This window comes from Cryptomeria japonica, chromosome 3 (assembly GCF_030272615.1).
Source record: "Cryptomeria japonica chromosome 3, Sugi_1.0, whole genome shotgun sequence".
Lineage (NCBI taxonomy): Eukaryota > Viridiplantae > Streptophyta > Pinopsida > Cupressales > Cupressaceae > Cryptomeria > Cryptomeria japonica.
Genome location: NC_081407.1, coordinates 316417387 through 316423687, shown reverse-complemented (window position 1 = coordinate 316423687; position 6301 = coordinate 316417387).

Below are 6301 nucleotides of genomic sequence, written 5' to 3'. Positions count from 1 at the left end.
CAACAATATGCGAATGTAATGATCTATAGTCGGTCTTGGTTGTTTGTCAAGAGGATTGGAAAGTGAATTAGGTTACCAGTAAGGAAGGAGACAATGTTAACCAGTAAAATCTATGCTTAAATCAGAACTCATTTAGCATATCAGATGCACACTTAGAGTTCAAATTTTTTTATTGTAATTCAGTATTTTGTATCTGTAGTCAATGAGGCTCCTTTGTGATGAGTAGTGCGCTCTAGGCAGTGTGCCTTCCTGCATTTGCAGGCCCCTTTTATGTAATATTTATTCATTTGGCAAGTGGATAGATATTGTGGGTCACAAATCTGTTGGCATTCCAATTACAATGAGAGATTGTTGGCATTTCAATGAGGATATTGAGAAGGTTGTTGATGATTATGAATATAATTGATTAAGGATGTTTACTGTCTTAATAACATTATTTTGTCATTGATGTTAAGAAATTGATTTTTTGATTCAGTATGATGTTGCCATATCTTGAGAAGATTGATTTGAAGAGAATTAAGATGTCGGTAAAAGACACAGAAAGAATATGATGAATAAGGGGAGGAATAAGTTATTCAATGGGCAACTATTACTAAGTTAGACAATGATGAGATCATGATGTTTAGATTGTTTTGATATCCTACATATGTTGTTAATTGTAAGGTTAATACTATACTATGTCACCGAGCAAAGAACCTAGTTGGTAAACCCTAAGGAACCTAGTCGGTAAACCCTAAGGTTATCGCTATCAGTTAATGAAGGTGGAATGCCAACCAAGTGAAGTTTAGTATTTACCAAGTTGCAATCGAGCAGTAACAAAATGCATTGGATGATTAAAAGCGTTATTTAATGAAGGAAGCTGATGAGCTGGAGTTGATTAAATGATTGGTATGCCGTGCATAAAGTTTGTTAAGAATCTATGGCATTGAAAGATTGACAGGAAGATCTACAGCTCAGATTGAACCGCAATACCCTAGCACAAGTTCTAAAAAATGTATGCAATTTCCAAGGTGAAGTAAAACGTTTTCAGATTGAAAGATGCATTGAACCTGGTCAACTTTGGAGATCTGATGGCTAAGATTGATCATGGGAAATGTGATCAAGGAGATTCAACGGTTAGCAAATTGTTTATAAATAAGAAATTGTTCGTAAACAATGTATGTAGGAAAATGTAAGCACAGGGATGCTACATAGTGATTACCGAGCATAGAAGCTTGAAGACCTGTTTGATTAACAGAGTATAGAGCCCAGCAGAGGGACAAGATAAGTCCTATGACTAAAAAGTATTGAGCAAATAATAATCTGCTTTAGCCTAATAGATGTAAAGTTGCAGATATATTCTTATTACTGTTATTTTGTAAAGTGATAGAAAATCTCTTAACCGAGTGGACTTAATAGTCTTATTTGTAAAACCCTCTAGCAAGGTAACATTCTAGTTGAGTGTTTGAAATCCTTTGACAAGGTCACTTCTAACAAAGTGAAGATCCTAACAGATCTGAGGGAAATCCCTTAACCGGGTCACATCTAGCAATGTGTTTATAATCTTTAACATGATTTGCTTTTAACCGAGCATACTCTAGAAGAGTATATTTCTTAGTGGGTTCGAAATCCCACAATGGTTTTTCCCTATTTGGGTTTCCACATTAAATCTAGTGTTGAATATATTGTGATGTTATCTGTTTATGAGTTTGCATGTTTTACAGTTTTGGTTACATATATCTGTTAAAGCTACCGAGGTTGAATCTGTTGATTTTATGGACGATTAAGTTTGTATGATTCACCCCCCCCCTCATCTTGATAGCTTGGCATCTGTACATTTCACTTAGTAATCAGATCTTAACAAAATCCTACCGTGGTTTTTCCTCTTTGAGGTTTTCCATGTATAAATCTGTGGTATTATGGTCTTATTTCCCATGGTTTCTTTGTTCTGCATTATATTTTGTTTATATGCTTACCGTTTGTTAATTGGAAAAGTATCTAAAGAAATTAAATTCTCATTTACCGATAGAAAATTGATTCACACCCCCCTCTCAGTGTTCTTGGATTCCAACAATGTATTATAGGAAGTGAAAGATAGAAATAAATGATTAAAAGATTTTATATTATGGTATTTTAAGTAGATGAATGATCCTTTATGTATTATAGGCAGTGAGAGATAGAAATAAATGATTAAAATAATTTGTATTATGGTAGTGAATGTGATGGTAAGTAATGGCGTTGAGATGCCCTAGGGAAATATAAATGTTGAGTTGTAATTATTTCCGCTTGCATAATATGCTCTTGTGAATATATTTTAAAATGATGTTGTATATATATTATATACATGGTTGTTGAATGCATATGAGTGTTAGTTATATGTGATGCATTAGATGATGTTTTAATTTTTTTTATCTCTATCTGCATATTAGATGGTTAATTTCTCTAGGGTATTTTGGCAAGCATTACATATATGGACTAGAGGGTATGGATAAGGTGAAGCAAATATGATGCCTGATACTTATGAAGATCCTTAGCTTTGTCAAGATCAAAGATGGAAAAACAAGATAGATGTAGATAAGATGATGGATAGTGGATGAAGGATAATGGGAGATGTGGTAGGAAAGATAGAGTGGATGAAACTTTCCCCAAGTATAGAGGTATCTATTTGGAAATTGCAATGTCTGAGATTGTCACAACATCTAGCACCACCCGAATAAGTGCTCCTCAACATCTCAAAGATAGAGATCCAACCCATACTTAGAACCTTCGAAAAATTCAGCCGAACATATCTACTAACTAGGAAGCATACTCAAAAGGGAATAAGAATCCCAAATTGGATCAAGGTACTTGTTCTTTGATTACCCATGTGTGTGCAAATGCATTCATTCTAGTCTATATGATCATTGTCATCTTTAGATTCTGACGTGACTATCTACGTAAATTATCCTGACTTTAAAAGCATCCTGGATAGAGCCTCATTGCCAACAAGCTTCCATAGCCTTGACGAGGTTATCATTGTAATCTCACCAATATTTCTCCATTTCTAGCCAGACATCTATAGCCTCGATGGAGTTACTTGCATGTTCCCAAAGCCAAGCATTTTGATATTGCATTTCATTGCATTTTTGCTTTTCTTTTCTCCGTATTTGTTTTCTTGCTTGTTCTTTTCTTTTGATCTTTTTGATACTACTTGTAACATCATTTATTTTTCTTGCATTGGATTGTATGAAATGAAGCTCATGTGGGCTTGAGAATTATGACGACACTGGAGTGGGATTTTAGTTTTTTCACTAGTCATGTCTTCACCTAAGAAACCACAACTACTTAGATTGACATATTAAGTGTATGAAATATAGTAATAAGATGTTGGTATCAAGATACAATAAGTGATTCTCTTTCTGGATAGAGTACACATCCCAACCGAAATATATTGTTAAAGAAGAACACCTGCAGATTCTGAAGTGTTTCATGATTATATATCTAAGAAATGGACTGAACATAAGATTGAGTGTGGGTGAGTGTGTGATAAAATGACACAAATGCCTATTTCACAGATGAAGGATTTATGCAAAGGATTGAATGGAAGGGATGGAAGGATGGAAAATAGGTGTTGGATACTAGATAGGATGTTGGAAGATTTGTGTTTGGGTGGATATAAATATCTTTAAGATGAATGTTGGCACACACCTTGAGAGGTAGTGGAGTGATGGAGGAAAAGTGTATCTTATATTTTGAGATTTTGATAGAGGAGTGAATGTGGAATTATAGACATAAGGGCCCAAAATGGATGAAGGAAATGATAGAAGAATAGATTTGGAAAGGGGAAGATGTGTAGATGGATAATTGAGGGAAGCTTTTGGAATAGCAAGCCTAGATGCCAATTTGGATTTTTCTTTGGGATGCAATGCTTTTATGGGAATCCACATTGATTTTGCTTTTTATTTTCTTGTTGGTTCTTTGGAACACAATTCTTCTATGAGAAATTTAAGAATCCACATTGATTTTGCTTTTTCTTTTCTTGCTAGTTCTTTGGAACATAATTCTTCTATGAGAAATTTAGGAATACACATAGTTTTTTATTTTTATTTTCTCATAATGGGCCTTTGTAGCCTTTTGGATATTGATTTTTTCTTTTAGATCATTTTTTTCTTTGTTTTTACATGTCTTTTAGATGGGACATGTTAATCTTTTGATGGATATGGATTTTTGGACTTACGGTTTTTATGTGTGGCAGCCAAATTGCTTCCAAAAGGAATGGGATTCATGGATGCATAGGAATATGAGATGGAGGTCTTTTGGATGAGTTGATGTAGGTAGATAGTTGGAAGGTGCTCAAATATGTGTACCTTTTTTGATCTTGATTTATGATAAGGTAACTGGGTTGTGAGCAAGGGGTTATATACATATTGGATGGAAGGGAGGAATACTTTGATTTTGGAATAAAAGGACCCAAAATGGATTGGGAGTATGGGGAATGTGCATGCTTGGATTTATATGGAGAAATATGGGATTTAGGAGGGACACCAACGTTTTGAGAATGATTTGTGTAGCCAAGGCCATGATAATTGAGATTTTCTCTGATATGAAGGGGTTTTAATATACCTTGTTTATGTAGGCCTAACCCTTTGCCTTGATAATGCATGTTTTGACAAATCTATTTAGCAATAGGATACCTGTTACTTTTAAAACATGACAAGAGTCCATTTTGAGGAGGATATGGTATTGAAGAAACAATAGGATCATGAAGTAGCCTGGATCAGATGAAAGTAGAGGAAGACATTTGATAGGTAAGTGGTTCATGACTAGCTTTGATAGTGGTGATGGGATCTTCTTGAAGCTTAGGGGCATCACTGTTGGCATTTTGAGTTTGTTGGCATTTTGCATAGAGATTGCATTAATGATATGTTGTCATTGATGTCAATTGAACCGGTAATGACATTCATGTTATTGCTGATATTGTTGTTTTTGATATTGGCTAGTAACTGGTTAGAAGAGCTTTGTGGAAGATTTTGTAAACCGGTATGTAAAGTTTGTGAGTTGAACCGATGAACTGGTGTAAAGGGTTAAATCTTTCTATGTAATGTAACCGATAAACCCTATCAGCTATTAAACCCTAACCAATCAAGTTTGTTGGTTTATTATTTGATAAGTGACAATGATGGAGACACGTGTGATCATTGTATGAGGATATGTTCAAATTATTTTGGCACGTTTGTTTTTTGTCTAGGGAAGGAGCAAAGTGGATTTCATCTAATACACAACACATGATGCATTATAAAGTTCGATGAAGTGGTGATCATGGAGCAGTTGGAATTTTCTTGAAGAATGTGAAGAGATTGCCATGATTTCTAACAGTCAAGATTGTACCGACTTGTTTGTAATCTCAATGATGAGAATTTGGTATTTGTTGTGTTACTGACCTAATTGATTTGTATTAAAGGTCGATGAAGTTGTTTGTAAAGGTTGTTGGCAAGATTGATGAAAACCTGTTGAGTGTGTAGTTTGATAACTCAATGATGAACCACTAGTACCAAACCGGTACTGAGAGGGGGGGATGAATTAGTACAAACACAAATATAGTCCAAAACTAGTTTGACAACAAACACTCACAATGATTGATAAATAGAGATACTGGTAAAACAGAGTGCAACCGGTAACATCCAGTATAGCTCAGTCAGTCATGAACCGGTCACTCACTAAGCTTTTCTCTTAGCTCAATACCACATTATCATAATATTCAAATGCATGAACTAGTTGACTTAACCATCAAATCTTCACAACAGTGAGTTCAATATGTTTTATAGACAGGCATAAAACATAGAACCTTCATGTGCATAACAGATAAAACAAAGCATCACAAGACAAAAGCATTTCACATGACACACATATTTTTCACGTGGAAACCCAACTGGGAAAAACCACGGTGGGGATGAATACCCACAAGTTTCTTTTTGAACTCTTTAGAAGTCTGCTCTATTAGGAGCCTTGTCTGGTTAAGAACATTACAATAGGTTCTGGTAGGAACCGATCTTGTTAGGGATCACCCGGTTAAGGGTTAAACCCGGTAGGGTCACCTTGTTAGAGGATTTTAAGAACTCAATAGCTGAAAGGATCTCTTGAGCTTCTCTAGCTTCTCAGAACTCATTAGCTTCGAGTTACCCGTTTAAGGGATTTACAACAAGCCGGTTAAGACCACCCGATTTAAGGGATTTTGAATCAAGCCAGTTAAGGCTACCCTGTTAGGGGATTTTACAACTGTTGAAGTGGTTAGAGATCAACATGTATTACAATGATCTGTTAACAACACTTAATACTAATACAG